At 49.1% G+C, this 27305-nt stretch overlaps 1 protein-coding gene across 1 annotated transcript in view; it reads left to right on the plus strand.

Annotated features, from left to right (window-relative positions):
• The window catches only part of LOC142583366 (LHFPL tetraspan subfamily member 2a protein), a 170331-nt gene that overhangs the window by 38445 nt on the left and 104581 nt on the right, over nt 1–27305 (plus strand). The window lies entirely within an intron of this gene.

Consider the following 27305-nt stretch of genomic DNA (forward strand, 5'->3'; position numbering starts at 1 on the left):
TCAACGGTGGCGTCTTTCTCCTCCGTCCTCCGAAAGGCCTACGCCGAAGCCCACCGCCGCTCCTAACTCGGCTTGTTCGCGATTCGGTACTCCCCGCTGCGCATACACGCCGAGATTACGAGATGAAAAGCGAATTGGCGTGTGTCGATGAAACGCCGAGAGGAACGTGGACGGAACTGTTCCTCGTTTTAACGGTAGCGTTAACGTTTCCAACAGTTGCTGTGAAGTTGTGTTCCGGGAGCAGTGAGGAGGGGAGATAAACAATGGCTTACCGTTCTGTCATGTCCCAAAACATAGCTGTCGCGAACCGGGAGATGGGGGATTGCAGCCAGCATGTCAACTGGGAGGAAGGTTAGCCTCAGGAGTTCCTTTCTAAATACCTGGGAATGGTGACGTTGATTTGCCCATCATCCAGTGCGCCGAATTCGATGAGGTTTGCTGCGCTTAAAAAATATTAACAGTAATAATAAACTTCAAAACCTGCGCGCGAAAGGAAGTCATGTTTGAGTTGGGGCGACGAACTAAAAAAAAAAAAAAAGATGTTCTCGGAACATCAAACTATTTCAAAACGCTCGAGTAATAAGTTTACAACTCTGCAACTCGGCAATAAAGTATTAAAAATAAACGGGCGAAAAGTCGATTATAGCTATCTTGTAAAATGTATTTTACGTTTGGTTTTGGTTTTACAAATGGTTACGTTTTGTATATGTAACCATTTTGTAAAATCGGACATAAATGACGTGTTATACACCGCTCACAAATGTACCACTACTATGTGACTACATTATTTTTGCACAACCCTCGTGAGCATCTTTATAAATTCCGCGTGAACTGCCAACTTAGACGGCACATTTTACCTCTTCAGACGCTCTAACAGGCGCAGTTCACAAAACTGCGATAACTGTTTTCGGTACAGTGCTATACGGATTTCTAGATTTTATGCTTCAGTTCCTTTTTCTTTTTTAAGGAGCATTCTTTGCGATCTATCTATCTATCTATCTATCTATCTATCTATCTATCTATCTATCTATCTATCTATCTATCTATCTGTCTGTATGTCTCATCATCATCATCATCATCATCATCATCATCCTATTTTATGTCCACCGCAGGACGAAGGCCTCTCCTTGCGATCTCCAATTAACCCTGTCCGGCGTCGACCGATTCCAACGTAGCGTCTGCGAAATTCTTAATTTAATCACCCCACCTTGTCTTTTGCCGTCCTCGACTGCACTTCCCTTCTCTTGACACCTATTCTGTAACCCTAATGGCTCACCGGTTATCTCACCTACGCATTACATACGTGCCCAGCTCCATTTCTTTCTTAGTGTCAATTAAGATATCCGCTATACCCGTTTGCTCTCCGATCCACAGCGCTCTCTTCCTGTCTCATAACTTAACGCCTAACCTTCTTCCTTCCATAGCTCTTTGCGCGGTCCTTAACTTGTTTTCGGCTTCTTTGTCAGTCTCCAAGTTTCTGCCCCATATGGTAGCATTGGTAGAATGCATTGATTGCACACCTTCCTTTGGAGAGTGCAACGAAAAGGAGCATACCACTGGATCCGCGAAGCGACGGCGAATCTACTGACACCAAGATTCGAGGTGGGGCTTGTTTCTTCACAATTTTACGGAAGGTTTCCTGCTCCTTAGTGAGGAGTAGGGCCTTTGTTGGGCCTAGTAAGCCCACCTGACGGCAGCCATGGCGGATACAAACATGGAAGATGAAGATTTTGCTGGAAATGAAGGAAACAATGATCAGGACGATTACGGCTGGCAAGTAGTGGCTGGCCAAAGATCACGAGCTAGCACAAAGGCTGTGGATGAGGAGAGCACATTGCCACGTAATCAGCGAGAGCATGGCATCAAGAAAACCGCCGTCGGTGGAATGGTTAAGAATCGGATTATCAAAGACTCGAGGATGCCTCAACTGCCCGAGGAGCACAGAAAGATTATTATACGACCTCGAGGAGGGCTCAATTTGAACAACGTGAGCACCACCACGATTGGCTACGCAGTCATCGAGGCGTCCGGCCTAACGGAAGAGGAGGCCCGTGAAGATGTTGTCTGCCCGAACTTCACTCAAAATATCATCGTAGTCAGCACACCTAAGCCCGAACACGCTGCGCAGCACTTTAGAATCAAGTCATTCAAGATTATGGAAGCGGAATACGAGGTTAATGCATATGAAGCGGCACCACATGCCACATGCAAAGGCGTCATCCGAAGAGTGGACATCAGAGAGTCGCAAGCTATGATAACAAGAAATATCGTGCATGACTTGAACCGGCTTGCGCTGGCTGCGAAGCGCATTATGACGTCGGGATCGGTCATTGTACTTTTCGATGGACTCAAAGTGCCCAATTTTGTCAGGTACGGATCCACACTAGTGAGATGCTACCTCGACAGGAAGCAATTCGACGTCTACTTCACCTGCGGAAGGGTCGGGCACCGCTCTGATGTGTGTCCAACACCTGACTTTGTTCAGTGCAGGGGATGTGGAACTCGCAACCCAGGAGATGAACATGTGTGTGTACCTAAGTGTAAATTTTGTGAAGGCGATCACCCTACCGGCGACAAGTTTTGTGAGCAAAGATTTCAAATCCCTTACGTCATACGACTTCGTCGAAGAGAGCGCAACAGGACTCGGTCGTCAACAAGAGCGCAGTCGAGGGCGCTACAGCTGGCGCCCAACCATCGCCCCGAGGACAGGGAGCACTCACGCTCCAGGAGTCGAACCAGATCCAGGCATCGTTCACTATCCAGGGAGAGAAGGCGCTCCAAGTCAAGGGAAGCGCAGGTGCGCTTCGTGCAAAGGGACTCAATACCTGGCGAGAAGAACGCGCCAGGAACCACTTGGGCTGACGAAGTAAAAGGTATGGCGAGAGTTGCTGGGGGCGCCTCGGCTGCTGTGGGTGATGACAATGATGCCAGAATAGAGCAATTAATTAAAGAAGTAACTTCCTTAAGAAAAGCTAAAGAAGAATTGACCAGGCAGGTAGCAGAGCTTCGTAAAAAAGAGCAGTCGAGCCCTGCTAGAGTAGAGATAGATAGACCTGTAAGCAAAACCAGCGATCCAGGAGAATCCAGCTCTCCTGCCCCTTAATAAAGGGCGCTGAGTTCCGAGGATGAGTCAGTCTTCTCAGCCCTCAGTGAAATAAAAGATACAATTAAAGCGATAAGAGAGACAGTGGAAACGACCAACTTTAAAGTGCACAAATTGTGGAAATGGAGGCTAACGGCGGAGAAAAGACTTAGGAAAATTGAGACGCGAGGGGATGACGACGATGAGTATCTGCCATCGGAGGTGGATAGTATAAAGTCCATTCCTGGATTGTCGGGGGCCAGCACAAAGAGGAAAGTAGCGGGTAATAGAAAGGCAGCCTCACCTAATAACAATGGACAGTAATCATGGATTTAACGTGTGGCAATGGCATTGTCGCGGGTTCCAACACAAAAAAGCAGCACTGCGACAGGTGATCAGGTAATCTGAGGCCAGGCAAAAAGTAATTATGCTGCAGGAAATCTTAGCGGTCGAAATTATGCTTACTGGGTACAAACTTGTATGTAGAGACAAAAAAAACGGGGAGGGCGTTGGCGACCCTCATTGACAAAAAGTTGCCATGCATTGAGCACGATATTCATCTTAGACATTCCAGGTTTGAATTTATTCTAGTTGAGATAATACTTAAAAGGAACAGAGGTAAGACGCAAAGCATTTTCTGTTTGAATATTTACAGCAGTCCTAACGACATGAGACAGAGGTTTAGAGCACTCTTCAGCAAAGTGCTTTCGGTTGCCAAAAACTCCCCGCTCATTATTGGAGGGGACTTTAATGCTCCCTATCACACATGGGGATACACTTGGAACACAAAGAAGGGAGAGGAGCTATGGAGTCTTGCCATGGATCTGGGGTTATGCTTGATTACTGATCCGGCGTATCCCACCCGTTGTGGCACGTCCACAAGGAGGGACTCCACTCCAGATCTTACTTTTGTAAACAACTCAAGAGGAGCGAATTGGGAAAATTCAAACATGGATCTCGGGAGCGATTATTATATCATACACATAACCATACGCATACCGAGACAGGAAACTAGAATCTTCAAATTCACTGATTGAGATCAGTTCATAAAAATCCGGGCGAACAGAAGGAAAGTGGGGCCTCTAGATGACGAGCAGGATCCCCTTCAGACGTGGGTCATCCAGCTCAGAGAGGACGTCAAAGAGGCCACTAAAGAAATCAGGACAGAGGAAAATATTGAGGCTATGGACAGCAGGCTGGCGCATCTGATTGAGGCCAAACAGGCTATATTACAGAGGTTGAAAACGCAGAGACTTAACAGAAGGCTAAGGAAAAAAAATAGCGCAATTAAACAGAGAAATTGATGATCACTCGAAGACCCTCGTGAAGCAACAGTGGGACGAGATCTGCAATTCGGCTGATGGTAGACTCAAACATGGAGGTAGCTGGAACCTCCTCAAGCCGTTGCTCAACGAGAATGAAACAAGGACAAGCAAGAGAACAGCTATATCTAAGTTGGTTCATCAGGAAAGCCAGGATAGAACACAGAAGGATGTCATGGATAGTCTCGCAGCCAAATATCTCCCACCTAAACAACCAAACGAAGAATACGAGAGCCCCGAATATACGAGAGGCATATGTGAAGAACTTGACCGGGACTTCACTGAGAGTGAAGTGAGGGCGGCTCTTCACAGTCTTAATAGTACATCGGCGGCTGGACCTGACGGAATAACTAACAAGATATTAAGAAATCTGGATGATGAATCAATTTCTTATCTAACTGAACAGTTCAATGAATGTTGGAGAAAAGGGGTATACTCACAGGAATGGAGGGTGGCCAATACTATCCTCATACCAAAGCCAGGAAAACAACTCACTCTGGACAACCTCCGTCCTATTTCCTTAACGTCATGTCTAGGCAAAGCTATGGAACATGTCATCCTAAATTGACTCACTAAATACGTTGAGCAGAACGACATCCTCCCATACAACTTGATCGGCTTTCGTTCCGGGCTGTCAACTCAGGATGCTATGCTGCTGATCAAACGCCAACTTATACAAGCCAGCCCAGCGCATACGAAAGCTCTTTTGGGATTGGATGTGGAAAAAGCTTTTGATCGTATAAAGCATAAGGCAATACTTGGCGTGCTCTCGGAGATGGGGTTAGGTAAGAGACTTTTTAACATGATTAAGGACTTTCTTAGAAATCGAACTGCGCAACTCATGCTGGGTGCGCTTAAATCAGAAGCTAAGAATTTGGGAAATAGGGGCACTCCACAAGGGCCTACCCGCCGTGGTTGCTCAGTGGCTATGGTGTTGGGCTGCTGAGCACGAGGTCGCGGGATCGAATCCCGGCCACGGCGGCCGCATTTCGATGGGGGCGAAATGCGAAAACACCCGTGTGCTTAGATTTAGGTGCACGTTAAAGAACCCCAGGTGGTCAAAATTTCCGGAGTCCTCCACTACGGCGTGCCTCATGATCAGAAAGTGGTTTTGGCACGTAAAACACCAAATATTATTATTATTATCCACAAGGGCCTGTGCTCTCACCCATGCTATTTAATTTAGTAATGTCCAAGGTTGCAAGAAATCTGGAGAAAATTGAGGGTATACATTATGTGGTATATGCCAACGACATAACCATATGGAGTGCCAAGGGTAATGTAGGACAGACAGAGACCAGATTACAGGAAAGTTTATATGTTGTAGAGAACACACTGAAAGACATGGGGTTGAAATGCTCGGCAACCAAATCAGAACTCTTGCTCATTAAACATCGCAAACCAAAAAGGTAGCAAACCAAGAGGTTACATTCCGGAAGATGAGTCAAGAGTGTGCTTATACACTCATGAAGGATGGGCAGTCAGGCTAGTTGAAACAATCAATGTTCTTGGGTATCACATAGACGGAAACAATGCTAACTACAGAATAATACAACATATCTCGAATAAAACAGATGAAGTCATTAGGCTACTAAGGAGAATTACCAATAGACACAGAGGCTTAGGAAAAGACAGCGCTTTGAGGCTAATACGTGCATTTGCTCTCTGTCACTTCACTTATGTGGCTGGATTATTCAAATGGAAGCAGGCAGAACTTAACAAGCTTACTGTGATGCTCACGAAGCTCGTTAAAGTAGCCCTAGGGATACCCAGTAACGCTGCAACTGACATACTCATGAATCTAGGGGTGCACAACACAATGGAAGAAATCGCGGAGGCCCAACAGCTAGCTCAACACGAAAGATTGACAAAATCACGAGCTGGCAGGAACATATTACAGGCAATAGGTGTAGAACTGAATACATCAAGGAGCCCAATAGAGGCTGTAGTACAATTAAAGGCTGACGTTAGGAACAAGATCAGAACCAACCCTCTCCCTAGAAACATGCATCCAGAATATAATGTCGAAAGGAGAAAGGCAAGAGCTAAAGCACTCTTGCAGGAAACAGAACAGCAGAACCAATTGGCAGCTATAGTTGATGCAGCCTGGGTGAAAGGTAAAGAAGCATATACGGCCATTGTCTCAAATTATCAAGAGAAGGTGCAAGATGCTATCACTATTTTACCAAGGATCCCATGGTGGCGGAACAAGTGGCAATTGCTCTAGCCATCAGGTGTAATAAGTGGGCCTGCGTTTACAGTGATTCGAAATCCGCTATAATGTGTTTAATTAAGGGTACGTAGCTGGTGTTGCAGCTAAACTTTTTGAAAACATTGGGATTATGAGAACTGAAATCCGATGGCTTCCTGCGCATATGGGGAAAGTGGACGAGGCTCGGGTAAACCACAATGAGGTTGCTCATGACTTGGCACGAGGACTTGCTAACCGTGACAGTCACAACCGAGCAGTTCACCATCAAGCCAGAGAATCTAGAGATCATTTAATAACATACAATGACATTTGCAAACACTACTATTTAGGACGCAGGCAATTCCCATTGCCACATTCAAAACTGAACAGGGCTCAAGCAGTCTCACTGCGCTTATTGCAAACAGGTACAGGCCCTCCCAGAATAATTCGGAACGCAACACATGCGGCCGCCCGCCGGCGGAGCACGCACGTGGAAAAAGTAGTACCATAGCCTGCGCGTGCGCGGTCTCCTTAGCGAGCAAGGTTGGCTCCCTAGTGCGTCTAGTTTGTGTTGCGTTGCTCCAGAAGCTGTGTCTGCACATGCATTCGCGTTGGAGCATAAACGTTCGTGTCTGCATTTTCGGGTGCTTGGGCGCCTTTTTCTTTTTCATTTTTCGTGTGGGCCGTTTTTATCATTTGCTCAATATATTTATGGTAGGTGACCGTGACTAGCGCTGGCAAAGGGCGGCGTTTGCGTCTGATGCAACCGTGATGATATCGGCGGCTCGATTGATAAAGGGATACGAACATATTTAAACAATGACAGTTAAGCGAATTCCGCCCTATTCCCATCGAGGCAACATGCCGAAAAGAGTGCCGATGAATGTGCGGAGAAATATAATTAGGCTTAGTTCACAAGGTATACCTCAACGTGAGATATGCCGCCTCACAGGAAAGTCTATAAGTGCGATCAACCGAATAATCGAAGCATACAGGGATGAAGATAGCCGACTCAAAGATGCAGTGCGGTCGGGTCGACACCGATGCACGTCGGAAGAGTCCGACCTTCTCATTGTTGCTGCCGCTGTTGCTGATCCTTTTCAGAGCAACCGCCAGTGAGGAAACAATCAGAAGGCGCATGCGAGAGGCTGGTCTTCGTGGATTTGTCGCGGCACAAAAGCCACACCTTACGGAGCGCGAAAAACGCCGGCGGCTGGAGTTTGGCAGGGCATATGAGCACTGGACGACTGAAGAATGGAAGGAAGTCATATTCTCAGACGAATCGACATTTTCATCTAGATGGGCGTCGTGTATGGAGACCATATAACTGCAGGTATCTTGATTTTCTTTCTGATCTTTTAAGCACAAATTCTTCGGACACGCAAAAGGTATTTCATCTGAAAGGGCTGTTATCTATTCCCTTCTTTTCGTGTTGATACGAGCCTGGGTATGTTTCCGAGATCTGCAGCAGCGGCCGCTGTACTGTCAACGTCTGGGGAGCAATTAGCAAAGAGGGCCTCGGTCCGCTAATCCGACTGTCCCCATCGTTCCCAGCTGAAGCTTACTGCGAAATTCTGGACTACCACCTACTGCCATACGCTCTGGACGGGCCATTTAAAGATGGCTGCTACTTGTTCCAACAAGACCTGAGCCCGATGCACACCGCCAGAGCTCTGGAAAAGCTTCTTCAAGAACGTGGTGTTCGCGTTCTTGATTGGCCTCCGAAAGGTGCAAACTTGAATGGTATGGAGAACGTGTGGGGCACGATGAAGGAAAGTTTGTCCAAGCTGAATCTGGGTGGGGCCAGTGCCGACGAGCTCTGGCTCGCCATAACGCGTGAGTGGAAGCGCCTTGGTGAGAGGAGGGACTTCGTAGATGCGCTCTACGAGTCAATTCTACGCCGCGTACAAGCTGTGCTTTGCGTGGACGGCGCATTCGCGAGATATTGATAGCGGAACATGCCAGCCGCTTTAGACGAAGCAGTTACGTTTCAATTCTTTTTGTTTACTGTGGAAAAAATAAACCCAGTGTTCTTCCTGTTATTTAGATTTACTATGTTCTCCTTACTATTTTCTTTTTTGCATTCAGCTCACACAGTCTACCCTTTCTTATCATTGTATATTTTCTCCGAGCAAAAGAAAATGAGTATTAAAATGAGCATCTTCGCCAACAAACGCCGACCCGCGATCAATAGGCAAGGATACTCGCTACCAATGGTCCAGATTCCATGATTGATTGGTGCACAGTGCATGCGAACCACGTAACGGGTGCGCCGCTAAATGACTAGAGTCATGCAGAGGTCATTAGAGTGCCCTTTGCATGAAGTGACTTCCTGCGCGTGAAATTGGCCTTGACGAACGTGCCGTGTTATTTCATTTCGTAAACTCCTTTATTGCCACTATCGCAGACACACCCGTTAAGAGGGGTCACGTAATAGTGGAAATTGTCCTCGTATTACAAAGCTAGTTGTAACACGGACAGAGATCTTTTACTAAAAGCTAATACTTCGCAGGACAGGCTAACAGGGTGGAAAAATAAGCCAGCGATGCCGTTGTAGCCAAGTCGCCTCACTAGCACGTAATCATGCAAAGCATTGCTATTTCCCAGACAGGATGCAGACCGTGGGGAGAATACGCTGCAAGGAATCCACAAGCCTTTATTTATAGATTACGGTGCATGCATGCTGTGCTACAGACATTAATTCGCCCAGCCTCCATTGCACAATGCTAAAGGGCACCTAGCGCTACCTTCTTGAAGCAAGGCAACGCCAATCTAGATGCACTAGGGAGCGAAACTTGCTCGCTAGGGAGACTAGGCATGTGCAAATCTTGCCTGTATTTATCCGCCGGCGCATTCTGCCGACGAGCAGCTGCGTCTCCGGCGTTCCGAATTATTCTGGGAGCACCTGTACATATCCCACACCGTACACCATCAATAAAATATATCCAGAGAGGGAGATTAAGATGGACTGCAACGATTGTAATGACATCATTGGAATCAGACATATGCTGGCGGGGTGTCCCGCGACTCTCCCCAACCTCGTTGAAGAATGGACACAGTGGGAGAAAAGGATTCAAAGCCCATTGTTTCAGGACCAACTAAGGGCAGTCCAGAGGGCCCATGATGTCGCTGAAAGGCTTGGCCTGACAGTGCCAACGTGGGAGCGGCCCGCCTTGGCTTAAGAAGCCGAGCCTCCGGACCTCCTTACATTAAATGTTTTCACACACACACACACACACACACACACACACACACGCACACGCACACGCACACACACACACACACACACGCACGCACGCACGCACGCACGCACGCACGCACGCACGCACCTTCCTTTTCAATGATAGTGGCAAACTTCCAGTCTGGGTGTGGCGAAGTCTGCTGTATGCACACCAACCAATGTTTATTCTTCTGTAAATTTCCTTCTCATGATCACGGTTGCCTGCGAGTAATTGACCTAGGTAAGCGCACTCCTTCACAGACTCTAGAGGCTGACTGGCGATCCTGAACACTTGTTCCCTTACTACGTTATTGAGCATTATATTTGTCTTCTGCATATTAATATTCAACCCCACTGTTACACGCTCTAAGTTAAGGTCCTCAATCATTTGTTGTAATTCGTCCCCAGTGTTGCTGAACACGACAGTGTCACCTGCAAACGTTTGGTTTGCAGATGACACTGAGCCAATTCTGCGTCAGGTAATTCTGTTAAGGCCTCTCAGTGCCTGTTGAGTCTGTGAACTTCACAAGAGCATTACCGCTGCTAACGGCGTTACGACTCGTGATTTCTGCGTGCGCGTGGTGTCGTATGCGTGTGTATTTGCGTGTGTATGCGTGTGTATTTTTGTGGATACACATCTCGTGCCATCACTGCGTAATTACGTAACTTACCTCTACAACAACGCCATTTGGGCCGCATTATGATCACCGACATCACGTATGTATGTATGTGTAACTGTTTTGTTCTCTGTTTGTGTAAGTAGCAACGTTATCCAACGGCGTGGACTGCGTGTTAGCAAATTGCATCCTACGTCAAATGTTTCTGCTCTGTTAGGGTGTGACGCTTCTAATTTGATCGGCCACCGTAGAGGTCGCAGTAACTACGGCAGACTGAAGCGTTGCAATCGAGGCGATCTATGTGGCCGGGCCTTGCGGGGAATCCGTTTTCTTTTTTCCTTCGTAAAACCCGTGTTCCGTAAGCTGTCGTGGCCGACCGTGCTTTTCGTTGTAGTGTACACCGCCGTGGATGCCGCCCGACGTTTGCCGCATTTCTGGTCGAATAATGGCCGGTCGTTGGCTTTCGCGCGTGCTCGCGGCGAAGGGCGGGGTCCTCAACTGCGTACACACAAAGCAAAAGTGCGGGTGTGCTCCTCAAAAGTGCTGCGCTGTGTGGGCACGCTCGTGTTTGTTTGTGTGTGCGCTCGAGTTCGGTTACGCCACTGAACCTGCCTCGGCGGGCTCATGCCTCCCCGCCAAAACAGCGTATCGGGGCACTGCGGCTGTACACATGTGAAGAGGGCGGTTAAGGGCGAGGGGGGGGGGGGGGTTGGAGGAGAACGGCGTGGGCGGAGACCGAACAATTAGCGACGGCGGAGAGTGGCCGACGCCCTCGCGATGCTCGCAGCAACGAAGACAGGCGTGGGGGTCTGCCACTGAAGTGTGCGCGTGAATAATTGTGCGGCCCCGGGCCTATACTCTACGACGCACCAGCGAAGAAGAGAGAAAGGGAGTGTGCGGAGCAGTGTTTAGCAGAGGCGGGCGTTAAGCGGATGTCTTTCTAAAAATGTGCACCGCTTCGGAAACTGTGCGTCACGTGATACATAGGCCTATAAAGACAAAGCTCTAAATATTTGCAGCCGTTCTTCTTTTTTTTCTTTTTTGGCGAACTCTCGCTTCAGCCAATTAGTGAGCTCCAGCGTATACTGTTGAAACGTGCGTCTCCTCCGCTGCTTACTCTTGCTGCGTCGTCTGCTGCCGCAGAACAAGTAAGCAGACGACACTGCCCGACGCTGAGAGGCCTTGTCGGGATATAAGTTGGACCGACATGATATTTCGCAGCGTCCACAAAAAGGCTGCTCACAAACACACGCGACGCAAGCACAGCGCTGGGACACGCTAGCATAATTGCCCTGACGAACATTTTTTTTTTTAAATTCTCATCGAGTCTGCCTTTTTAACTTTATCCGAAGCGCAGCGATCTAGCGTCTGTCCAAAATCAGCACTACTTTCTCCGGCCCCCTACGTGCTGCGTAAGCGTGACGAGCGCATTGGATGGCGCTGCACCGTTCTGGTGAACTATAGAGGGCGACTGGGAGTCACAGTATATGCACGCTTCTAGAGGATTGACGTGTGCTGATCCCTCTTGTCAGCCACTGAGCGCCCTATTTTCTGTTTATTTTTATAGCGAATCATCTCTAAGGGCGGCTGAATTTTAGGTATTAGCGTCCTTCTCTCTCTCTCTCTCTCTCTCTCTCTCTCTCTCTCTCTCTCTCTCTCTCTCTCTCTGTTCTTTGGGGACCGTGTCAGCGCACCTCAATTAAGCGCGCTCGGCCATCTCGGTTGCCCCAATTTGAGGACGCGCTAATAACCCGGCTTCTCGTCAGCACTGCAGTGACGATGGCGTCCTGGTCGGCCTTTGTATACTCTTATTCGTCCATACTTTCTTCTTTTTTCTTTTTTTACTGGTCAAACGAAGCTGCCTGCTAGAGGCACCTAGGTTTCCTCGTTAAGTTGAACTTTTCGTATCTTAAGTTTCTGCTGCATTTGTGCGGAGTTTCGTTTCACCGAGAGACTCGACTGAAGGATGCCCGTAAATCAGCGACTGTCGACCCCACAACAGAACAAGAGTGGCCGCGCTAAGATGTTCTAATCTTGTAATCGGGCGGCTGACTGATGAAGGCGTTGTCATCACTTCCTCTTTTTTTTCGTTTTTTTAGTTATTCGCCTTTGAACGTAATTGAACGCGACGAACCCTACTTTTTTTCCATCTTCCTTCCGGAGCCTATCTGCGCGTCGGCTCTTGGGCCATGGTTCCAGGATTTTCGAAGACATTGTTTGATTCGCGGTGGCTCTCATTCACGCGCTCGCCACAAACAGTCCTCTCCACCGGCTCTACTCTCTCCCGTACTCTCCGTGCACTCGACGGATAGAAATTGCCGCTTGCGTATCACGTGGTGAATACCTCTTTCCCACCGTGCCTTTCCTCTATGTATTGATGAGTAGGTTTCAAGGTTGTCACGTGACGCTCCCTTCTAGTTTTTTTTTTCTGTTTCTTTGCACCGTGGTTTTATCTCCGCAGAGAGAGTTCGATTTTGATTGAGATAGCATTAAGCTCCCTGCGGGAAAAGGAGCACGCGTGGAGCGAAGAGCGCAGGAGGGGGAAGGCGCAGAAGTGACGTGGGCGGAGTGTCGCCGGTCACGTTGTAAGGTGAAGCAGAGCGGCAGCGCTAGCGGAGCACCTGGAGAGGGTCACTCAATGATACCGTGCCGCTTTTCGGGGTGAAAGCTAAATGGCTGGGCCAGTAAAACCTCCCTTCGGTCGATTCCTTCCTTATCGCGCACCGTTCACGGCCTAGTGATAACGTAGGCGGAGCGTCGCTCGTCGGATCACGGAGGAAGGACCCGTGCTAAGGAAATAAATTTCATATAATATTTACATTGTCTCGTCGCAGGTTTCGGAATGCATGCACTCATATTTCTCGCGTGATTTGTGAGAACGAGTGTCAGCCAACTCCTTCGCGTCGTAATACGGTGTCAGCGTTTCCGTAAATGACATTGACGCGCTGTGAAGTGTTTGTGTAAGTCTTAATTATATGACAGAAAACACGGCGATTCCCCTTGGCGTGTTCCCTCATTCCATCTGGTTTGCTCTCAGAAGCGACAAGTGTCGTTAATATATACTTCCTTCCTGCCTGCCTTGCATACGCTAACGATAACGCCGATGACGCCAGGACGTGCGAGAAGCGTGCCGTGAGCTTCATGCGACTTCCATCCTTTAACGAATTACCCAAAACACGCTCTGCATCCGAAGCGTAAAGGCGGATCCGTCTACGTAGCCAGTGTGGTACGTAAACGCCTCAGCATCGCTTCATACTCTCGTCACACGAGCGGGCCCTGCTTTTTTTTCTCTATTATTCATGATCGGTGAGTGCCTCGGTAGCGAGCCCACCCAGAGAGTCCGCGTGCAAGCGGACCCTCTCGCACGCTCTCTCTCTCTCCCGTGTCCGAGGCTGGACGGTGATGCGCGCAGCGACGATGATGAGGGCAGCGAGGGACGCCTAATCACGCGCGCATAATGTCCGGGTGCTGCTCGTATCGCGAGCTGACAGCTGCTGGCGGCGGCGGCGAAGAGGGCTTCGCAGGGCGCGCACTGTTGCGTTTCGCCTGCGACACGTGGTTTTGCCGGCGCGACTGCGGCGGGGCGGCAGACATTTTGGCCCGATCGTCGTCGCCGCAACACTCATCGCCAGGTGTTTCCAGGCGCGTCTGCGGCGATGCGACCGCCTAGGGATCCTCCTCGCATTCCAGTCATTGTGCCCGAAACAGGCGATGCCAAAGCAGGGATCTCATTCCAGTTATTGGGCCCGAAACAGGCGATGCCAAAGCAGGGATCTCGTTCCAGTCATTGTGCCCGAAACAGGCGATGCCAAAGCAGGGATCTCATTCCAGTTATTGGGCCCGAAACAGGCGATGCCAAAGCAGGGATCTCGTTCCAGTCATTGTGTCCGACCGGCAGCGCCACGACAGGGTGCTACGAGATCGTGCGCAGCGCCACGACAGGGTGCTACGAGATCGTGCGCAGCGCCACGACAGGGTGCTACGAGATCGTGCTCGACATGGTGCTACGGCATCGCTACGACAGTGTGCGTCACCATTAGCCCATTGTACATTCACGTGCTCGTCTTTTGAGGGGTTCCTTCTTGCCCTCAACTGCGAGAGTATAAAAACAGCTGCCCCCGGACGCCAAAAGGAGGGCTCCGATTTCTTCTGTTGAGTGAAGTGCTCTCCCGTCCCTCTACTACGGTCAAACCTGACCGCCAACTCTTTGCGATGTTAAAATAAACAAGTTGTTTCGTTGTTACCAGTCGACTCATGCTTTGCCGGGACCTTCGGATGCTTCGAGTTGTACCCCAGGCCGCCAGGCCAACGCTACCCTTGGGGCTTGCGACCCAGGTACAACCACGGGCGTCAGCGCCGAGTTCCCAACAGATCGTACCAGCAGTCGGATCCAAACAGCACCTCTAACCTCGGCTAATGACTTCGCCGTAAACCGTTGTGCGAGCGGGGCCGCGGGAGAACGAGCCTGCAGCGCGGAACGTTGCGCGTTCGACGAAGACGCGCACGGGAGCGGTGGTTGAATGGATGTGTAGGCACGCTGACGGGCAAACGTCAGTGTAGAGACGGATGGGCTCGGGCACACGAACGGAAGGGACTGTGTCGACTTAGCGCGTATACTTGCACAGAGACGGAAAAAAAAAAAAAAAAAGAGGGAAGGGGGCGAGCGCTGGCCCTTGTCTGGGTTTCTTTTTTTTTTTTTTTGCTTGTGTCTGTCCGTCAGTATGCGCCGAGTTACCACAGTCAGAATGCAAGAAGGCCAACTAGCCCTAGAGTCGTTACCCCTTATGAATGGAAGTACGCAGTTATACGGATGGATCAATGTAGGGAAGTATAGTTACGTGTATATTTACTTACACCTAAATGTACGTATAAGTAATCATGTAGATGTCAGACACGGGTGTGTGTATGCAAGCACGTAGGTGTTTGGATGGATCAACACCGATATGCCGATTAATGAATGTTGGTTGAGGAACGTACTCAGCGTAGGTATGTGAATGGATGTATGTAGGTACTGCGCGTTCGTATACGTGGGTATAGGTGGATGTATGAACGTAGGCAGATGGATGGAACGACGCGAGAAATCAGCGTATGGATGTAGGCATGCGCAAGTATGTAAATATGGATAAGTGCGCGTAGGTATGTAGAGGTCTAGGTGTAGGTAAATACGGCGTCCCAGCTAACGTCAGCCATGCTCTTAAGCGAAATAAATAAAAATAAATAAGGACGCGCTGCAAGATCCAATCTTGAGGTCACAATTCAGTTTTTCTATGGGATCTCCTTCTGTATACCTCTATCTCTAAAGTACTTTTATGTAATAAAAATTGATCGATCGATCGATTGATTGATTGATACCTACGGTGTTTGGTCATCAGACCTCTGACAACCGAACACCATATAGGTGTTATAAATAAATCTTGCGCCGATAAGCGCATTAAAATAATTTCCAGTGAAAAAAAGAAAAGCACCAGGAAAGGAAGCAAGTGGACAAAGAGACGCTGGACTAACAACTGACGGTTTGAAGGAGAGTACGAAGAACAGGAAAAAATAATAAAATATATTTGGAAAAGCAAGACAATATTGTTGCGCATGCGACTTCAACGTCATGTTTTACGATGACAAGCATACGTGGTAGTATGGTCTTGTTTTTCCAAAGATATTTTATTATTTTTTCTGTTCATACTCTCCTTCAAATAGTCATTTGTTAGTACAGCGTCTCTATGTCTACTTGCTTCCTTTCCTAGTGTTTTTGTTTCTCCGCTGAAAATTCTTATAATGCACTTAACGCACAACCATGTAGCTCAGCTTTCAGCTCTAAATCTTGCACCGCGTTGTTTAAATTTTTGTTTACTTTGAACATACTGGCTAACGTTAGTTGGGACACACCGTACTTGTGTTGCATGTGTACGCATCTTTCAATTACAGCGCGGGAAACACCACTCCCCAGACTGTCGCGCGTGCGTGTAAAGGTCACGTGCCACCGTTGTGCCCCATGCTCATGCATGAGTGCACGCTCAACACGTCTGCACAACAGTATTAGAGATGGTCGTGGGGAGCACATGTTGGAAACAAACTTCTCAACGTATATGCGCATCGGTAGGCGATCGATTAAGTATACGTACGGGCGCACAGGCGTTGCTGTGTGTACGGATGGATGAACGTGGGCGTAAACTATTTTGCGCAGCTTTTGGAGTGGCCACGTGCATAGGCTGTGAATACGGGCGTGCCAACTGTAATATCGATACTAACGATATGACAGTGCAGTCGCGTGCATGGCTTAGCGGCACTGGCGCGTTGAGTGTTTGGCAAGCGCGCGAAATAATACCGAAAAAAAAAAACTAGCGCTCGTCCTAAAGTTGCTTGAACTGGTGAACGAAAAACAAAACCGTCTACACGTTTGAACGCATTTGAGGGACACTTGTTTAATAGAGTTCTTCAACTACACCCTATGCGATTCCATTCTCTCGCTATTCGCTGGGAAGACCAGTAAAAGTAAAACTCGTTTACTGGTACGGTTACGGCTATAGAACGCTCTCTCGGTCGAAGTGCGAAATCGTTGTGTTAGTCTCGAATATAAAGCCGACAGACAATGAAGCCAAGGAAAGCATCGGCGAAGTTAGCTGTAGTTGAAATGTAGAAAATAATGAAGAAAATATCTAGTCTAGGGCTAGATCGAGTGAAAACATAAATACACAAGTTCGTGGGCTCATCGATAGCCGTCGCCGTCGCACAATTGGTAGTGCAACGCACGCGCAATGTGGAGGTTATGCGCACGGCTCCCACCGGCGTCAAGTTATCTTTTTGTCCACTTTCATTTCCCTTTTCTTCATTATTTTCTACATTTCAGCTACAGCTAATTTCTCCGATGCTTTGCGTGGCTTCATTGTCTGTTGGTCTTACATGGCCATGATTAACAAAATCCAGCCCCTCGCTGCCTCTTCTCTCGAAAAATCGTCTTGTATGCGCTTAACGCCATCTGCACACGGATTACCGAATTTTGATCCAGAAGTAGGTTGTAAACACCGTGTATTTCCTCGGCAGTGCCGTCGCGTGCGTTCTTAAGCTTCGAAGTATGACTCGTACTTTGTGCGAGTTTTTCTTTTTCGCGAAGCTTGCCCTGCGGCGAAAATGTCTGTTTATGTAGAATACCGGACGCCCTCCTGACGCAGAAATTGCAGCAGTGGCTTAGCGAAGTTATTAAGGCGAAAGCCTTAACTGGCTCGTTGCACTGGCTGATACCCGAAAAAAGCAGCGCGTAGTCCAGCGACACAAAAAATATCATCAGGGGCAGTTCATACCCCAGTGAGCAAGCAAAGAAGCAATGGCCGAATATGAATGAAGAAACAAAAGAATGAAACAACGAAGGGAAGAAACAAAGAAAGAATGAAAGAACGCTTAGGTAGTGCATTAGGTGCTCGCATGTGTCGTTGGCATGTCGCATGTGTCGTTGAAACGGTGCAGCGGTGGCGCAGAGGAAGAACACCCGCCTCGCGTGCAAGAGGTCCGTGGTTCGAATCCCGGTGCCGGCAATTTTCCACCGGATTAAAAAAAAATCCGCGTGTTGATAAAATTGCATGAAACAGGCCTGGAGTGTGGCCTGATCCCGGTGACCAGAACCGGTAACGCGCTCCCTCACCAGAGCAGGATTGGCCACCCTGGTGCAGTACTTGGCCACAACCTCCTATATGAACACAACAATCAAACCCCGGCCCTCAGTCCCTAGCAGCTGCGAAGCAACTGACCACGGCGGCGGTCAGACCTGCGACGCAGCAGAGGGTGCTAAGAATCCCTGGCTCCGGACAGGCCGCCATTGGAATAGGAACCTGGCAACGTTTAACGCTAGAACGTTATCTAGTGAGGCGAGTCTAGCAGTGCTATTGGAGGAATTAGAGAGCAGTAAATGGGATATAATAGGGCACAGTGAAGTTAAGAGGCCAAAAGAACCATATACAGTGCTAAATAGCGGGCACGTCCTGTGCTACCGGGGCTTAGCGGAGAGACGAGATCTAGGAGTCGGATTCCTGATTATTAAAAATATAGCTGGTAACATACAGGAATTCTATAGCATTAACGAGAGGGTGGCAGGTCTTGTTGTGAAACTTAATAAAAGGTACAAAATGAGGGTTGTACAGGTCTACGCCCCTACATCCAGTCATGATGACCAGGAAGTCGAAAGCTTCTATGAAGACGTGGAATCGGCGAGGGGTAGAGTGAAAACAAAATACACTATACTTAATGCCAAGGTAGGCAAGAAGCAGGCTGGAGACAAGGCAGTGGGGGAATATGGCATAGGCACTAGGAAGAGCAGGGGAGAGTTATTAGTAGAATTTGCAGAACAGAATAATATGCGGATAATGAATACCTTCTTCCGCAAGCGGGATAGCCGGAAGTGGACGTGGAGGAGCCCAAACGGCGAGACTAGAAATGAAATCGACTTCATACTCTGCGCTAACCCTGGCATCATACAAGATGTGGACGTGCTCAGCAAGGTGCGCTGCAGTGACCACAGGATGGTAAGAACTCAAATTAGCCTAGACCTGAGGAGGGAACGGAAGAAACTGGTACATAAGAAGCCGATCAATGAGTTAGCGGTAAGAGGGAAAATAGAGGAATTCCAGATCAAGCTACAGAACAGGTATTCGGCTTTAACTGAGGAAGAGGACCTTAGTGTTGAAGCAATGAACGACAATCTTGTGGGCATCATTAAGGAGTGTGCAATGGAAGTCGGTGCTAACTCCATTAGGAAGGATACCAGTAAACTATTGCAGGAGACGAAAGATATGATCAAGAAACGGCAATGTATGAAAGCCTCTAACCCTACAGCTAGAATAGAACTGGCAGAACTTTCGAAGTTAATCAACAAGCGTAAGACAGCTGACATAAGGAAGTATAATGTGGATAGAATTAAACATGCGCTCAGGAACGGAGGAAGCCTAAAAGCAGTGAAGAAGAAACTAGGAATTGGCAAAAATCAGATGTATGCGTTAAGAGACGAAGCCGGCAATATCATTACTAATATGGATGAGATAGTTCAAGTGGCTGAGGAGTTCTATAGAGATTTATACAGTACCAGTGGCACCCACAACGATAATGGAAGAGAAAATAGTCTAGAGGAATTCGAAATCCCGAAGGTAACGCCGGAAGAGGTAAAGAAAGCCTTGGGAGATATGCAAAGGGGGAAGGCAGCTGGGGAGGATCAGGTAACAGCAGATTTGTTGAAGGATGGCGGACAGATTGTTCTAGAGAAACTGGCCACCCTGTATACGCAATGCCTCGTGACCTCGAGCGTACCGGAATCTTGGAAGAACGCTAACATAATCCTAATCCATAAGAAAGGGGACGCCAAAGACTTGAAAAATTATAGACCGATCAGCTTACTGTCCGTTGCCTACGAACTATTTACTAAGATAATCGTAAATAGAATCAGGAGCACCTTGGACTTCTGTTAACCAAAGGACCAGGCAGGGTTCCGTAAAGGATACTCAACAATAGACCATATTCACACTATCAATCAGGTGATAGAGAAATGTGCGGAATATAACCAACCCTTATATATAGCTTTCATTGATTACGAGAAAGCGTTTGATTCTGTCGAAACCTCAGCAGTCATGGAGGCATTATGGAACCAGGGTGTAGAAGAGCCGTATGTAAAAATACTGAAATATATCTATAGCGGCTCCACAGCCACCGTAGTCCTCCATAAAGAAAGCAACAAAATCCCAATAAAGAAAGGGGTCAGGCAGGGAGATACGATCTCTCCAATGCTATTCACAGCGTGTTTACAGGAGGTATTCAGAGACCTGGATTGGGAAGAATTGGGGATAAAAGTTAATGGCGAATACCTTAGTAACTTGTGATTCGCTGATGATATTGCCTTGCTTAGTAACTCAGGGGACCAATTGCAATACATGCTCACTGACCTGGAAAGTCAAAGCAGAAGAGTGCACGTGGGTCTAAAAATTAATCTGCAGAAAACTAAAGTAATGTTTAACAGTCTCGGAAGAGAACAGCAATTTACAATAGGTAGCGAGGCACTGGAAGTGGTAAGGGAATACATCTACTTAGGGCAGGTAGTGACGGCGGATCCGGATCATGAGACGGAAATAATCAGAAGAATAAGAATGGGCTGGGCTGCGTTTGGCAGGCATTCTCAGATCATGAACAGCAGGTTGCCATTATCCCTCAAGAGAAAAGTGTATAACAGCTGTGTCTTACCAGTAATCACCTACGGGGCAGAAACCTGGAGGCTTACGAAAAGAGTTCTTCTCAAATTGAGGACGACGCAACGAGCTATGGAAAGAAGAATGATAGGTGTAACGTTAAGGGATAAGAAAAGAGCAGATTGGGTGAGGGAACAAACGCGAGTTAATGACATCTTAGTTGAAATCAAGAAAAAGAAATGGGCATGGGCAGGACATGTAATGAGGAGGGAAGATAACCGATGGTCATTAAGGATTACGGACTGGATTCCAAGGGAAGCGTAGCAGGGGGCGGCAGAAAGTTAGGTGGGCGAATGAGATTAAGAAGTTTGCAGGGACGACATGGCCACAATTAGTACATGACCGGGGTAGTTGGAGAAGCATGGGAGAGGCCTTTGCCCTGCATTGGGCGTAACCAGGCTGATGATGATGATGATGTGTCGTTGAGGAGGTCGACCTACAGCGCCATGCGTTTGCTTGACACTGCGGGTTGTTTTGTCTTGCGAGAAATCTGACCCTTACGATCCTACAATTTATTGCACTACCACTCGTGCAGCAGGCTTTCGCCTTCACATGTTACACGCGTGTAACATATGCTACCGAATTTTTGTCCATGCATGAGTGAGCCCCCTTTATCGTGTAGCCCTGCATGCTTTTAGACGGAGCCAGAACTGTTCGGGAACGGTAGCGCAGGTTGCACGGTTGCTGAGTTGGTCCTACTATGCGGGGGATCGGCCGAGAATGGGTCATTTGCGCGCGAGCGCACGGATATGCCTAATAAGTGAGAGTGCATGGTTAGGGTTAGTGCCATGGCCATCCACCGTGCGCAGCCAGGCCAAGCTTCGGCGATGACGACGACGAAGCTTCTGGTGCTTCTGCGCTTCCGCCTCGCTGTGCTGCTCCGCGTTTGACCGAGTCCAACCAGGGGTTCGTGCGGTTTCGGCGACCCTCCCCGGCGCGGCCTCTCCCACTCTAGACCGCGCGCGCGATCACCAACCGCGGCAAGGAGTGCCGGTCGGCAGGGCCGCCATGTTCGAGGGCTCGCAGGCGTCCCTCATGCGCTCGGAGTGCGGCGGGATGGGCCCCAAGCCGCTGCTGTCCACGCACAGCACGTACATGTGCACTGCCGTCGCCATCGTCGTTGCCATCGGCTTCGTCATCGCCATCGGGTTCGTCGTCATGCAGAAGAAGGTGTCGTCCACCTTCGGCGCATGATCTCGCGTCGTCGCTGCTTCGGCTCGCGTCGTCCGAGCGGACCCGGAGGCCAGGGCTGTGGACGTGCCTCCCGCTTCTTTCGGAGGCTTCACTTTGCCACCTTGTAAGCCTCTGCGGAGGCTTACACGGGACCAAAGGGGCTCTTTGCTGGTTCCGAAGCATACGTGGTCCATGGCTCCGCTCTAGGAAGACCTGGATGACTCGGCATAGCCAAATCCGGCACCCTCTGACAGGTGCGCGAAGCCCAGTGTGTGTGCGGTTCCTTTCTGTGTAGCACTTCATCGTGCAGTAGTCTTACTCGTGTGGAGACTCCTCTGGGTAGACTAATTATCGTGTCACGAAGCTGATCACGGGCCGTCGTCGTTGTCATCTCGCGTCGCCCGACGCTTGCCAGAGGAAGCGTCGACCACGAGTCGCATCTAATGTCACCACGTCGCCGCCCATCTCTGCGCTTTGCTTCCAACTGCGTCTCCGGTCTCCGACACACTTGGATTGTGAAAGACACGACTGCGTTAACTCCGCCCTGCAGCTATTGGCCCTCGCCGCTTCTGTGCATTCGTGTACCGAGCCGTGCAGTGCGTTTAAGACATGGTGCAAGCTGTGCTATGGGTTACAGTGACGTCTTCGGGCTGTCCACCGACGTACGTGAGAGGGCGACGCTAACGACGCTGGTTTGCTTGGGCCTGTTGGCGTGCGACCGTTGACGCGAAGCTGGCTTCGAGACGTATTAAATGTTGCATGCTCGAGTGTTGCTAGTCTTTTGTCTGAGGCATCCGGGCACAGAGTATACCTGGAAGACACCTGCTATGGTATACATAACGTTAATTTTCCTATACCCCATGTTTCTACACTACAGCGGGTGGGGTGAGGTGAGCGGGGCGGTGTTGAGTTTTACGCGAAGGGTCAAGCACTGAAAGTGATTGCAAGGTTTATCGTTGCGCGGAATCTCATCGGGTGGTGTTCGAACAGTACGCGGCGGTAACTTAGCGCAACAAAATACCGCAAGGCAACTTCTGCTTCGCAGCATAAACAGTGCTCTGGCAGCTGCCAGACGTCTCACAGCGCTGCCATGACGAGGAGTGCCGCCAGTGGTGTTGCCGGAATCGCACCTTGGTGGTGCATGAGATGCGACTGAATAAAAAATGAAGCCACACAGAAACTCCTCTAGAAATTGTCTAAGTATGCCTAAGCATTCTGCTACTTGGTCATCTCCACGCAGCCGGGTGTCATTATCAATGTTCAGAAACATGATCCGACCAGTATAAACTCTCATCAACTTTTATCGGTCGTTATCAACCTTATTGGACTAGATCCGCCCCTTATCAACCCTTATTGGTTGTTATCGACCTTATCGGACATGATACGACCCTTATGAACCCTTATCGGTCTTTGTTTTGTACATTGATTTCTATGTAGCCATTCGTCTTACGTGGCAGACGGACGGGCGGATTTCATCGTTAGAGAGGCATAGAAATGCTTCCGCATTCAAATGCGTTGACATTTGTGGCTTTAACTTTAGCCTGTTCCGTTCGTGCCACTGTACGCACACACACATGCGCAGGAGCAACGCTTGCGTTTGTGCGCACCGTTGGAAGGCGTATCTGCAGGTGACCACCGAGCCTTCCACGCGGGAGCCTCTCAGCGACCGCGACAGAAGGATGGCGACGGCGAAAAAAGCGTCTAGAACATATATGCCAACCCCCTCTTGGTCAGGCTTCATAACAGCGGCGGACAGTCAGCGGGCTTCAGGACTCGAACGATAATCACCAATAGGATTATTGATATTCACTAATTATGTTTAATTGCTCAACTCAGGGGGTCTTCACCAGCATCGAGAAATAGGTTGTGGAAATCGGCAGCGGAATGCATTGCTGTCCCTGTTAATATGCTTTTCTACTATTGCGAAATGCAGTCTGGAAAGACGCCAACTGGAACGGCACTACAGTTCACGGACGCGATTTGTGTTCGTATTTCTCGTAACTATTGCTCTAGGTATCAAGTTATACTGGGAAGAAATGGCGGTTCGAGTACGGACTCATTTAACCTCTGCAATTCAAACGTGGTCCTTAAGTCTCGTTTTGCGATTTTGACTAGAGAGGATTTAGCAATGGTGCCCATGGACTGGGCGAGCCCTAATGCCCCCCACTGCTAATGATAAGGCTTAACGTTGCATCTCGGATCCTATGTCATTATTAAGTAGACAACCATCGAAGGAATACTCGGTATGAACGCGCTCTATAGTGCATACATTTGACCTTGTGTTTGCGCTGCATGCTGCTACGAGCGACAAAATAAGTCGAAGGGGGAATGGGTGCGGGGAGGCGTGTGTTCACCTGGAAGCAGGAACTAGTCAGGCAGTGGGCCTATATATATACGTGCACCGTTGTTCATGGAAACCATGAACAACGGTGCACGTAAGTTTAAGAAACAGAATGACGTCGAGCTGCGTGGATTAGAGAGCAAAGGATGGCAGCCTATATTCTGGCTTGCGTTAGGGAGAAGAAATGCTGCTTGCCAGGCCGCGTAAAGCGTTGGGTGGATAACCGGTGGTCTGTATAGTTGCTCAAAAGAGCAAGTACCCCGGTAAAGGAAGCGCAGTCGGGAACGGCAGAGAATTACGTGATTCGCGCGTAATAAACCTGCAGGCGCAAGAGAGGGTCATTACAGGAGATGGCTGGGCGAGGCCTTCATCCTGCAGTGGGCGTAAAATCGTAGGATTATGTTGATTGTGATGATGACGGAAGGGCAATAATAAGTTGAGCTGTGTCCATAAATTACTCTTTTGCAATAGCACGGCGGCCACACATGCCTCGAGGGGTGAGCGAGACGTGATGTAAAAACGGAAGATCGATGGAAACGCCGCCCTCGAGTTCTCGCGCCGATTAGCCGTGACGTCATACATTTTGACATCAACAGCTCCAAACGTGCCAAGTACGAGAAGATGCGTTGAAAAGCCGTGGTGCACGGAGCTGAGGTTCTGGCGCGAAATTTAAAGGAGCTTGGCCGTCACTTTATATAGGCTATAACTTTTGCGCCACGTGAATTAAAAGAAAAATGACCTGCAAAGCAATATTCGAAACTGAGCTCATGTATATATTCGCAAAAAGTTATTCCGCTAGAATTGTTCGTAAGATCAGATTCCAGCCAATTGCCATCCTTGTTATTAGCGAAGGCGGACGACCGATGGCGAAACGGCACTTACGAACGAAAAGCTGTGCGTGCTGAAAGAAACTTATTTAGTCTAGACATTCAGTAGTGTGTCTTTAAGACTGCATTCGTTCCGCGCTAAGCTTTCCGCGTTGAACGAACTTGGCGCGATTCCTGCGGCCTCTGTGCTATAAGCTACAGCCGTGTCGCGACTAATAGAACAACGCCGAGAACTCAATCGCAAGCGGACGTGTGGGCATCCTCTCCGCGCAGCCTCGCCTGTCGTACGACTACTCGCGCCGCAGTGCTAATGCTACGCGCTTAACGCGTTCGCTAGCACGTCGATTGCACGCGACGGCGTCTCGGCCATCGCTGCGATTTCGAAACGTCCGCGAAGACTCGTCGTCTCGCGCGCACGGTCGTGCTCGGCCCGCCGCGGCAACTCGGGTCACGTGGCGCGATAAGAGAGGGAGGGCCACTTGACGCCGGGCCCGCGCCGAGCTCCGTTCGAGTCACGGAGACCTGGTTCTCCCAGAGAATTACCATACAATCTCGTGCGCACCTGGCCCTCCTTGCCGCCCCTTTTGCCCACTCCTGTCTTTCGCGTGCCTCCATCGTTCGTGGGAACACGACGTCTTCTCGTGTAGTTAGGAAAAGACAAAAAAAAAAAAAAAACTGGTCATGTGTTTCAGGTTCCTCGCGAAAAAAAAAGTAGACAGCGAGAGAGATATATAGCGTTTCGAAATTGCACAATGGGAGCATTGTTGGCCTAGTTGGGGAAACGTGGTTCAGATTTGGCGCCCATCTTCTACTAGATATGCAAAGTATAGGTTATGAGGCACACCGCGGTGGAAGGCTTCCTATCGATCTCGACCGCCTGAGGCTCTTCGACGTTCTGGCGAAACACGGTATGCGCGAGTGTTCCGTGCTTGTCCCCCCCGCCCCCCATCCTCCCGCCCCGTCGAAGTGCGGCAACCGCGGTCGGAAGTCGAACCCGCGACCTCGTGCTCAGCAGCACAGAGCCAAGGCGGCGGATTACAAAAAGAGCCGTGGGCTCCCATTCACGCACACACACAAAAAAAGAAAAATCTAGCTTCTAAAATGTTTCTTTACAACAAATTCCAAGCAAATACTGGACATATTGTCACGTTTCGCAGACAGGCGACTTCTAAACGAGGCCGTTAAAGTCCGAGTCGTCGAAGGGGCAGCGCAGCACCGACAAAAAGACCAAGGCGCGAGCTCGTGAGCCAACGCGTCGATCGTCTTCTTCTGGGAGCAAGTGGCCCAAGCGCGGGACAATATTTCCGAAGGCGGGCGACCAGTCGCACGCACGGCACTTACGAACGAAAAGCTTCGCGAAGCAGCGGAGACCACACGAGAGAAAGATGTCCTTCAGTGAAACCTGCTGAAGAGGTTTCCCTGTCGACACGGCGCAGCATGCTACTACGGATTGAAGTGACGAAAAGTGATATGGTACGCTCGCTGCACGTCAACAGATGCACAAAAATATGCCAGAACACGCTGCACTACGCAGCACACAGTCTCATTAATGTAGCTCGTTGAGAAGCACAGGCAGCGCTATAGTCCGTGGGCCGATTAGTACGTGTCGCAGCTCACAGCACGATAGTCTCTTGCGTATATTCACTGAGAACACTAATGCTATTTTATCTGATGTGAACAGACTGCAAGAGCAGTTTAGAACCAAATCTATGATGCTAAAAGTGTAGACATGGAAGGATGCTGGGGAAGCTTGATGAGGTCACCGCTCATTGCCGTGTTCCGTGAAAGTGGCAGGTGTCAGAGATCATCAAATGAAATCGAGGACGGCGATTCAGTTTTCTTCAGAAATGAAGGGCGTTTAAATTTAGAGCGCCTGCAAGCAAATGAAACATATAAAGAACATATAGAACTCGATAAAGAGCGATGGGGATTTGTGAGAATCAGTGGGTTCGTTAGGAACGTTTCAGTACGTCCTGACACCTGCACGCAGTAAAGCTGGCACAGATTGTTAGGTTATAAGTGCGAGAACCAGACGCAATATATGGGAGACGGCTTTGTTGAGCGAGCACCGACTGGAATAGAGCGAGTAACAGTCATTGATCTTATGCTGAGGACACAACTGCAGACGGCCAAGATAACCGCCAGAAGCTCTGCAGGAAAGAGGGGGTGTAATCGAGCTGGCTTCAGTCTCGTTTTAATTATCACGTCGCCGGCACAAAAGGTAGCTTCGCGAAGACAGCATCGAATTATCGGGAACGGCGCAAGTTAGCTATATAAGCTGTGCTGTCCAGACAAGCCTGACGGCTGCGCAACCT

Source organism: Dermacentor variabilis, chromosome 5, assembly GCF_050947875.1.
Source record: "Dermacentor variabilis isolate Ectoservices chromosome 5, ASM5094787v1, whole genome shotgun sequence".
Lineage (NCBI taxonomy): Eukaryota > Metazoa > Arthropoda > Arachnida > Ixodida > Ixodidae > Dermacentor > Dermacentor variabilis.